Source organism: Mercenaria mercenaria, chromosome 17 (assembly GCF_021730395.1).
Source record: "Mercenaria mercenaria strain notata chromosome 17, MADL_Memer_1, whole genome shotgun sequence".
NCBI lineage: Eukaryota > Metazoa > Mollusca > Bivalvia > Venerida > Veneridae > Mercenaria > Mercenaria mercenaria.
The window spans coordinates 14,835,264-14,847,336 of record NC_069377.1 but is presented as its reverse complement, the minus strand read 5'-3'; positions in this window follow the sequence as shown (position 1 = coordinate 14,847,336).

The following is a 12,073-nucleotide window of genomic DNA, read 5'->3' as shown; positions in this document are numbered from 1 at the left end:
ACATATCTATGAAGTACACATACTGGTATACCATCGAGCAGGAGCGCAGAAAGGAAACAATTTTTATTTGGAGTCTCTTTTGGTTTATATTGCAATAGTTTGTTCTCAGCTTTCCAATGCGTTTGCTATTGCTCACGCAGAAAGCAAGGTAAAATTAAACAAACGTCCTATCGTAATAATGACCTGTCCAGACAGTGTGGAATCGTCATATTTATGTCGTAACAAATTCATTAAGGCAAACTTGTTGCCAAATTTGTCTTCTATATACAAATTATAATGAACAATATGGTGTCTGAGGGGAATGCAAGATTTAAATTTACTGGTAGAATACGTGACAAGTGCTAACAGGTGATAAAACTTTCATCGGGTTTTTATCTGTACGGCCCAGTATATAATTATACAGAGATATATCTTTTATAAAGAAAAACATCTAAATCACTAATTTCGCTTTCTAATTGCCTGATTTATACTTTGTATCATGCCATTATACAATTCATTTTTAATCATTTGTCGCTTACATTGATATTAAGGATACAATGCTGATTACTCACGGATTGATGGACCGAACTAAAAATGTCTGAAACCATGCGGGATTTTCAGTTTGCAGGACAGACGCCGGGTGACTAAAAAAAGAAATAACATTTCTCTGTGCTCTGCAATATCACTTAGGTCGATTTCCGGTTATCTCGAAGTAAAACACTGGATCCCTTGGAATTCGAGATGCCGAGTTTCAGCTGTAGTTCAATTTGAAACTTCAGTTCAAGTTCGTTACAATATATTTCAAGCAGGTGAATTCTAACTGATCAGTTCTTCTTCGTGTTTCCTAATTAATTTAGTGTATGTTCATGTCTAAATAGACAGAACACTTAACTCTTAGTAAATATAAAAGGTACCCAACTCGGTAATAAAATATTGACAATGATCAGTTGTATCAGAAAATTTGAAAACATGTAACGGAGCACAGCGTCGGCAAATTTCAATAAATACAAAATCCCAAGTGTGATCATGTCGATTGCATTCAGGAGAAGGCACAAAATATATTGACAATTACTTAAAAGCAGGAGTTTGAATAAACAGACATTCGTACGGTAATGCTATTTGAAGTTCATTATCTGCACTTGAAACTTTCCCTACGTCTTCTTGAAATTTGAAAATGCTGTCTCTTTTATTTCCTGCTAAACTTCTTACAGTTTAAGAAATTGATACAAAGTGTTTTTAATATGTTGTCTTCAACACATACGTGACAACATATATAGTTGTAAAGGTGGTAGAATAAAACCAAGCCATAACGAAACTGTGTTTTCAATACGTCCTAAATAACTAGTATTAATTTGCTTCTCGCTGAATACATTCAAGTTTTTGCTAAAATGCAATTCGCGTACAGCTCTTCAGATTCAGATGTGGAAGTAACTGCAGCATATTTTTTCTAACGTAACTTCGCTGGCTTATATTATTTTAGATACACTAAAATTATATTCACAAAATGTTTGCAGTTGTCATAGAGTGTGTTGTATTTAACACATTTGTTTATATAACTATTTTTTACAAGAATTTGGTTTGTTTAGTTAGTGCTAAATAGAAAGATTTCAGTCTTTATACCCAGTCGAAAACACCTTATACAGTTCCGTTAGTTAATATAGTAGTTGTAGTCAGTAGTCCAAAATAGTCGTATCATGTAGAATTTACTACCTTTAGACCTTTAATCTCATATTTATGTTCGATTAATCTTCTACTTAACATTCATTTGCATGAATCAATAACCAATCACAACCACACCGCCATATTCAAAAATGTAAACAAGTCATAGCCATTTTATGCTAAACTATTTTCCCATCTATTGTCTATATACATTTATATATATACAGGTAATTGTGTGTTTCAATTTATAAACATGTATTTATTGTAATTATCGATTTTGTGCATTCATCAATTGTTCCAATACTCGTAATTATTGTTTTCCATTGGTGCGATCGAATGTTTATGTTATAGTTGCAGGATCGTATCTGTCGTCAAATACATATCATAAGAACCCCAGACTTGAGTTGTCATTACTCAATCTACCGGCTGGCAAGGTCGGCGACACAGTAACTATAAAAAATAAACATTCAGTCTGGCCGGCTATACTGCTGAAAGGTGTATACATATTTTAGTGTTGTTACCTCGCAAAGATTAAAATTATTGAATAGTTTTTAAATAACATATTAAGTCTAAACTGTACAGAGCCTAGAATGTTAGTAAGGATCCACATTCTTGTTTTTCTCATTCTCTCTCCGAGTCTCATGTTGAAAATTTCCTGTTTTCTAAGTTGCAATTTATTTGTTTTAACGTACAATGTTATAAAGTGTACCACAAATGCTCTCTCTCTGAAATGTTAGATAATTAGACTAATTTTCAAAACCAGTTTTCTAGTTTGCTCTTTCTGGTCTTCACCCCTCTTTAAAGACAAATTAATTATCAATAAAAAAAGGCGCGAAAAGACACTTAACAAGTGTGGCTGAAACGGTACAATAATTAGTTCTCATCTGAATGTCGAACGCACCAAGCCTAGACGTATATACTTTCAAATTGCTGATTACTTTCTTAAGGGTTGTAGAGAATCATTATGGCATTTCAAGATCGACAAAACTTTTATTTTAGCATTTGACCATTATTAAAGTTGAACTCGAACAGAAGCCAGTCAAGGTTGTGACCTAGACTTGTCCGGATCAAAAGCTGTTTCTCCACATACGTTGTTCAATATAACATACCGTGTCAGATTAAAACTAGGTAATTCATTAAAAGTTCCATGAGTTCGCCGCAGATAGGATATTCTTTTAGACCCGGATTTCTGTACATTATACCTCAGATTGAACGTGCCTATCAATGATAAAGCATGCCAATTATACCCAATATATCCATAATCCGTCGCCTATTTTAAAGGATTTAATCTGTTTTGTTCCAGGAAAGCCCTAATATTAATGGTCAAATGATATACAGAAGATGACAGAAAAATATAATACCGACACCAGCGTCTGACTCGTTAGACAGTAATGAGACATTAATAACAGTCATTTTTAATTTAAGACGTTAACAGCGTTATAAATTATGCATGTATTAAAATCAGTCTATGAATTAATGATAAAAATACAAAAGTACAAACACATTTTCCTACTTTTCCAAGGATTTTGCATTCTAAAATTCAGTAAGCAAATATTCATAAACTTATTGTTTTACATAGCGTTATCGTTTGTCTAGGTTAAAGTCACACTAACATCATTTAGGTTATAAAGCTACTTTTTAAAGGTATACAAGGCCCACGTTTCATTCTTAAAAATGTGAACAATTACTTTATACTATTTATGTAAACATAAAATTAACAAGTTAACAGTATCATGTATTAGGTTAATTATACATTTTTAGCTGAACACATTATAAATGTGTACTACCAGTTACAAAAAATGGAAGTTTTTTTTAACAAACAACAGTTAAGGTAGTAGGCCCATAATAGAGTTCCTTCTTTTAGAAGAGTATTCAATTCCTATCATAAACTTACTTTGACTGCAATTTTCAGGGGGCGTAGGTTCAAACCCCACTGGGACCAAATATTTTCCCCCTTCTTTTCCTTGTTTTTCTAGTAAGTTTTCACTTCTTTCAAGACTTGTTATTGATTTATTGCATAAAAGTGGGGAAAAAATCATTTGAAAAGAGATTTCTTGCTGTTCAAAGTGAATTTACCTCTGAAACAGAAGGGGTAGAGTTAGACATCTTTAAAAATATTGAGTTACATACGGTAAAAGTTCTTTAATTTTCCTTCAATCTTTAGATTACATATTGTGGAAGAAATGTAGGTAGGTTTTACTTCTGCCCCAAGGTTATTTTTGAATGAAGTGAGCAAAATTCAAAACAGACCCACAGCATTCGACCTTAATTTTTCAATGTTGGAGTTAGAATTCTGTCGCATTAAACCCGTTTACTTGAGGCACCCTAGAAAAAATGATATTGATGGTTTTATTTTAAGTTTAATAATTGTTTACCAATAGTTTGATGTTTCTTTCATAAAAAATAATGGTAAAATGAATTCTCTGTAAACATTTTAGATAAAGGCCATCACTTTGAAATTTTGCCACTTGAGCTTGAGGAAATACCATAAATTACACAAAATTTATAAAAAACGGCACGGTAAAAGTTTTTAAAAATTTGCAACACAATGTAAAGCACGGTCAACTGTAAGAATATACCAAGCAAATGCCATTTTTTAAACATTACTATTAGGGGCCTAATACCTTAATGTATGGCATTTAGTTATGACTGTAGCTCTACATTACACAATTAATGCATATATTTATACAAGTAAAGTACAACTGATGAGGATTTCTGCATTTGAAGTAAATATCTAAAGTTAAAATATTTTAGTGAAAGGTAAGGCATTGTATATCTTTAAGGAATAATCTAAAGGACATGAACGTCTTATGTTAATACCTTATTAAAATATCCATGCTAGGACGAAAAAACTACAGGACGAGAAAAGTGACGTAAAATATTTTACGGAACCGGCAGGAAAAGATGTTGACTTTTGACCTCTAAATGCAGCCTTGAGCTTTAGCTAGGGATACGACTGGCACAAGATCACAGTTATTTGGCCTTGGTTGACATTCAGTGGGCAGTGATGTACATTTAAATCATTCTTTATATAGATAGGGGCGGGTTTTGCCAGAAAACTCAGCTGTGATACACAATTTAAGATTTTGTGCAGTGTAAATGGTCATGGTGCGCATATTTCATGTACAGAGTGCACTGAATGCCTATGAACTATGAAGAGAAAAATAGGTCTAAATAGGCACAAGATCACAGTTATTTGCCCTTGGTTGGCCACAATAAGGAAGTGGTTAGGCGGAAAATAGTTCCTCTGTTTGATGGTGAATGAATTTTCTGAGTGAAAGACCTGCAATAAATGGCATTAATAGAGGAGATATGAAATAGTAGGTACATGTACAATTTGACAGAATGAGAATGTCAGAATATGCACAACATGACTTTTTGATAGGGCCTGTTTTGCCTGTTTGCGGCCATCTAGGGAGTATTCTTCATACGCATATGATTTGGTCCAAAGCTAGCGGCCTGGAAGATGAGCATGACACATCGCCTTATTATGTGAAACAGTTGTGCTAAGAAATAATGAAATCACTTAATGGATGGTTGAGTTACAGCCGGGACAGGGAAAAAGGATCATCGATCTGTAATTATAAGAGATTAAACACTTATGTTCAATGCGATTCCTTTTACTATATTATGACCGCTTAAGAAATTTCTCCAATGAGTACGGTTATTATACGCCCGAAGAGACGTATTATGTTATGACGCCGGTGTCCGTTCGTCCGTCCGTCTGTTCGTCCGTTAGCAATTTCGTGTCCGCTCTATAACTCTTGCACCCCTTAGAGGATTTAGAAGAAACTTGACACAAATGTTTATCACATCAAAACGATGTGCAGAGCGCATGTTCTGGATGGCTTGCTTCATGGTCAAGGTCAAACTTAAGGGTCAAAGTTCATGACTTTGTTTCGTATCCACTCCGTAACTCTTGAACTGCTTGAAGGATTTTAAAGAAACTTGGCACAAATGTTCCCTACATCAAGACGACGTGCAGAGCGCATGTTTCGGATGGCTCTCATTAAGGTCAAGGTCACATTTAGGGATCAAAGGTCATACCTGACACCTTGAAGGATTTCGAAGGAACGTGACACAATGTTCACCACATCGAGATAACGTGCAAAGCGCATGCTCTGGATGGCTCGCTTCAAGGTCAATGTCACACTTAGGTGTCAAAGGTCATATGACTATGTTTCGTGTCCGCTCTGTAACACTTGAAGTGCTTGAAGGATTTTAAAGTAACGTGGCACAAATGTTCACCATCGAGACGACGTACAGAGCGTATGTTCTTTATGGCACGCTTCAAGAACATTGCGGTGCTCTTGTTGATATACTTTTGATGTCGTCGTAGGATACCTCAATATTGCGTTTCTTCTTTGTTTATATTAGGTAATTAGACTTAGACTTAACTTTATAATTGTTTTCGAGCTGTTTGTTCCAATTTACAGACACTTAATTATCAGATAACAAGTGGAATTGATACACGACTATAATTAGTGCAATATAATTGGAGAATGGAAGTACTTATCTGAATCTGGAACGTATTTAGATACGCGATGTATATAATTACGAAATCTTGCTTTATATCGTATGGAGAAACATAATAAAATTTCAAGAAGCAGTGATAAGCATTTCAGCACTTGATACACATTACAACAAAGTAATAAACATAAATTGCTCAGACGCTTAAGGTTTAGCTGGTCATGAATTAGGCCAGACAGGGTTGTATAAACGCTTACATCAACACAATGATCTTTGAATGGGCACTATCTGGTTTATATGGAAATTGAGTAACAAAGAGATCACCATTCTTAGCTCGACTACACAAAATATTTGAAGAACTGTCCTACTCCACCCGGTGTCGGCGCCGGCGTCAGCGTTGGCATCATTCTATGTCCACACCTTGGCTAAAATTTTAATGCACTATATCCCTGTAATTACTTGATGGATTTGCTTCGAACTTAAATTGTTATTTCTCGTGATCACCCACATCATATGGCGCATGGGTCATAACTCTCGCAACATGACTTTCACGCCCCCTCCCCAACCCCCACACCCCCTTTTTTAGCCAGTGTTTTAGCAACTGGCTATAGCTCTAAATCAACAACCAAGTTTCAACCTCGCGTCGTTTGAGTTTTCCTTCTATTTCTATATGACCGCATCACATACATATTCTGGACGTGTAAAAAAATAATTCCATGTTTATATTTTATAATCTTGGTATTGTGTGAGCAACTGAGGACTACTGTTTTCAACAACAAAATCAAGCAGCAACGGATTCTAGAATAATTATGAACTTTATATTCATATTCGAAATATTCGGAATCAATCCGCTCTAGGGTAAGGATAAGGGTTCAGGTTAGGGTTAGGGTGTGTTGAAATTAGCCCCACCCTGGGGCAAACTTAGTTTTACATAGAGTTGAATAGTGAAAACCTTTGAAAATCTTTTTGTCTCGAACCACAATGCATAGATCTTGGATATTTTGCATATAGCATTGTCTAGTAGACCTCTACCAAAATTGTTCAAATCATGACCGGTCTATGCGCAATGAAATGATTCTTCAGGTGTATCGGTTGAAATATCACTCAATAAGCACTGTCTATTAGTCATTTCAGGGCTTGAATTTATTTAGAATTTCAAGTAAAAGTTTTGGTACAATTTCACTCTATCTCAGTTATTACTACATGGATTTGATTCAAAGTTAAAATAGTCTATTCACATCATCAGCCACATCATATAACGCATGGTTCTTGAACTCTTCCGCCAAATTTTTTAAATTATGCCTCCTTTTAAATTACAGGTTAATTTTGATGCATTTTCACTATGTTTCTGTTATCAAAGAAGAGATTTAATTCAGATTTTAAAAAACATGTTCAACATCATCGATCACATCACTTGACAAAGCGCTATAACTCATCAATATTTTATGAATTGTCCCCCCTTTTACTTAAAATTTCAAGTCCAAATTTTAATGCACTTTTACACTATTTCTGTTATTACCAGACGAATTTGATTCGAACTTAAATAGTTGTGCCACATCATCATCTACATCAGTTGACACATTACATTGTTTTCATCGTTCATAAAGAAAAAAAGTAAGACGATCCTGTGGAAGCATCCTGGAAAAGTAGAAATGTTCGCGAGTGTTTAATTTTCGCTAAATTCTAAAGTCTTTCATTTCGCGAAAATTAATCCTCGCGTAAATATCAATGTATAATGCAAATCAAGAAAATATAGTTACTACACAAACCTTCCTTAACATATCAAATAAAAATGGCAATATATACAAAACTGGATATATTCTCTGCATTTTTCTGTTTATTTATTTATTCAAACATTTACATTTATGCCCCGAGATGCAGATTACATGTAACTTTGTTACAGGTATAGAGTCGCCATGGTTAATAGTTAATCAGAGGTGTTGAAACATTCATACAATTGAAGCGTACTTATAGCATAGATCAGAAGACATTTAACAACTACACTCACCTGTCTATAGGTAACGCTTTATGCTGTGTGTAAGTTTTCGGCACTGACTTACTGAAAAGCCAGAAAGCAGGATAATATTTTTCATAATCTCGCGAATATAAATCCTCTCGAACATACTCAATACATCAAATTCGCTAAATTTTGTCCCAGCGAAAATATGCGTTTAACAGTATATCACAACCAAGTAAAGTAATTGTAGACTCGGGTTTGATTGAGTGTGTTCATCACAGGTAATGGAATTCGCAAAACCATTCATGCCCTCTGGCACCGGCTTAAGTGGAATTCTATTACTAGTTAAAAAAAAGGAATAATCTAATTAAGATTTTACAGAACAGAGCCGAATCAAGCAAAGGACTTAGCTTCGGATCCGCAGTAAACAAAAACACTACTGTAGTGTATGTATTGGTGTGAACCTCATTAATTTAGACACAAAAACACAAAAACATCTCTTTAAATAGATGCAAAAATACAAAACAAGGTAAACATAATGGAGATCAAGGACAAAACAAACATGATAGGGAACCTCTTTGTGTTGACAGTGGAAAAATACGAAGCCGTTTAAACCGTTTACTGGTATGCCGAACCTTACTTTTAATCCCTATTACGTTCTAAAGCTACATCAACGTGTAAATAAAAGTAATTCATCCCATATGTCTCCCTAATAACCGTAATGACAAGGAAACGCACGATATGCAAACCCTAGAAATGTAAAGGTGTGGAAAAACACAAAATCATACTCATTTACTTTGCAGAAGGCATAGAAACAACATTATTGCAGCTGCATGCCCCTTTGCATGGACACTACGAGTTCAAATTGTGAGTGTATGGAATAGAGGTAATGAATGGGCCTTATCGGAAATTTTAATGCACATAAATAACATGCATATCATCATAAATTCCTCCCGGATTTCTTTATGGTTTAAAAGAATTATATCATAGTTAATTGGTTGACTCAAACATCGTTTTAACATTTGATATTAACTTTAACTGAACAGAGGACGCTTGATATCTTATAAACAAGAGAACTTAATCAAATGCTGAAGCTACATTTTTTCCAAAAATGTAACTGTAGGAACACATAATTCTAGACTAAAACTAGGTAAAATTTCAGTATGACAGTTTATCTCATTGCTTAAAGCATCAGGGAATATATTTTGTAATCCGGTTACTGTTCAATACATTGGACTTGCAGTGTGGCCTATAAACTGCCCACAGATATTAAGAGTACACTTAGAGAAATTACCTCACATTTGCGTGTGATAAAGACATCCACTGAAAGATGTATGCGACATTATATATAATTTGATCAGATGTGTGGCAAAAAGGTCATACGGAATAAAAAAATGTTTGCTTGAATCAACACTGGCCTAAGTACATAGTCCATTGAAGAGTAATATCACACTGTACCTGTCATTTTGAATTCAAAATTTAAGGAGAGTTATTAATTAGGAATATACAGTAAAACAAGTTAACAAAGCAACTGAAAGGGGTGAAAAAGTAATTTTAGTTTCCCAAGGTTTTGATTTCATTCACATATCTGGTAGAAAAGTAGGTTTTTTTATGTTTGTCTACATTAACTCACACCAAAGCGCCTTAATTTTTCTGAACTTTTTAACACTTTATTTGTACTGGTTATTCCAAATGATACTATCGCATTGTTGTAATAGCTGACACTTTCTAGTAAACATTCAAGTATATTTCTAGAGTATATCTGTACTGTAGCATGAAACTTACTTCATGTTGAAATTGGTAATTTGGATAAAAATAATTCACGTTATACCCAGACTCTTTTATCAATATCATTCATTATTGTGCTGAGAGTTTTAAGTCCTCGGGGGACCTGATTGTTTACTGAATTTGGGTTGGCATTTATCATAGAAAATGTGCTGTAACTTCTAATCATCATTGGATGTGACAGATGAGATAGAAATGAGGCTTCGTCTGGTGTCCATACCATGTTTGGTAATATATGGTCTATAACAACCATATTTAGGCATTATATTATGCCATTAGTCTGCTCCAGAATAATGTGATTTCCAACTTTGTAAGGAAAATAAGTGGTTCCAGGTTGCCAATTTGCTTATCAATTTAACTTCAAGGTAAGTAAGTCAAAATCGTCTTGCATTTCTGTGAATTGTTACTGCTGGTGCACATTATTATTTTTTTCTTGCATGCAATACAGGATTTTCCCGTGTTTTTGCTGGTGCTAGAAAAACAACTCGTCTTATACCCCAAGGTGTAAGATGACTCACGTCCTGTGATTTATGAATGAATGCAATTTCATAAGCTACTGTAACAAAATGGTGCTAAAAGAAAAGCATTCGCTTTATTTCATTTCTTATATTATTTGAAGAATACGGTATGCATGAAAAAGACTCTATCTCTTATTGAAGGTGCGGATGGAAATATCTGGCTCTAAGGAAACTGTTTTGCCGTAACTCGACAGAGCCTCGGTACCGTCTAAATAGTTACCCGAGAGCCAGATATTTCAATCCACACTTTCAACCAGTGAATGATTCTAATAATATGTAACTGTCATAGATTAAATTACATTGTGTATGGGGTTTGATTTGTTTACTCAAGGCTTTCGTTGATTCTACAGATTTTACTTCTTTCTAGCCAAAAATGTATACTTATTTTCACAAAAGTAATAAGTATTTTATTAGAGCGAAAATATCAAAAGAGTGCAAATTTCTAAGTTAAACATAAAACAGGATAAGGATTGGCAACATTAACATTGAACAGCCTGTTTTGAATCATTTGTAACTGCTAACTCGAGCCTTTTCCCCCACATCACAAGGCTGCCTGCGTCTTTTAATCGCCTGAAAAATATTGTGTCACTGCTGTATTTTTAACAGAACTTAATATTTAGTTGAATATGTCTTAATCTTTTAAAATATTTTGAGCGTAAAAAGGTGTCGCCACGGCCATGTTTGTTTACTACCATTTGAGTTAAAGTATTACATAAGATCGTTGGTCAGTTATCAGTCATGTTAGTCAATAACGTCTCATATCAATTATGTATTTCAAACCTTTTGAATAATATCTCGTATTCTAAATTACAAAAGAAGCAAAAAACAGCTAGCATGACGCAAATGTCGATAACAGACGCGAGACTTGTATGGATGTTGGCAGTATTCGGCTTGATTTTGATGTCCATACGTCTATACACACGCACGAAATCGAGCATTCACATTTTGATACGCATCATAATTATTTGAATTACGCATTTTGCCAATTGAATTGTGTATTTACGGGGAAAAAGACATTACATCTGCTGCTCTTTAGGTATGATTTTCTAATATTAAAATCATTTTATAACTGTATTACCAAAACCCAAATTTCTGCTATTTGTAACTTACTTTTACCATTCATATCATTGTAGCATAATATAATATGAGCCGTGCCATGAGAAAACCAACATAGTGGGTGTGCGACCAGCATGGATCCAGACCAGCCTGCGCATCCGCGCAGTCTGGTCAGGCTCCATGCTGTTCGCTAACAGTTTCTCCAATCCCAATAGGCTTTAAAAGCGAACCGCATGGATCCTGACCAGACTGCGCGGATGCGCAGGCTGGTCTGGATCCATGCTGGTCGCAAAGCCACTATGTTGGTTTTCCCATGGCATGGCTCATATGATAATATATAATGCATATTACCAGCAGTAAAGCTGTACGTGTACTTTGCCACAATAAAGCACCCGTTTTTCTGGTAACCGTAAACTATATTAAAATTAGTATATATGCACTATTTGTAACAGTCCAAAGAATTCTGTTATCTTCGTCCAGAAAAAAAGTTTCGCAGTGATCACCATCTTAAGTTTTTAATGCATACACGTCACAAGAACAAAATGGTATTGGGTGATTACCTTATACTTTCTATTATTACAAAACAGCTAACGTCGGATGGTAGCAACACCACCTCTAAAAGAAAGAACATTAAAAACTTTCTGAAAAC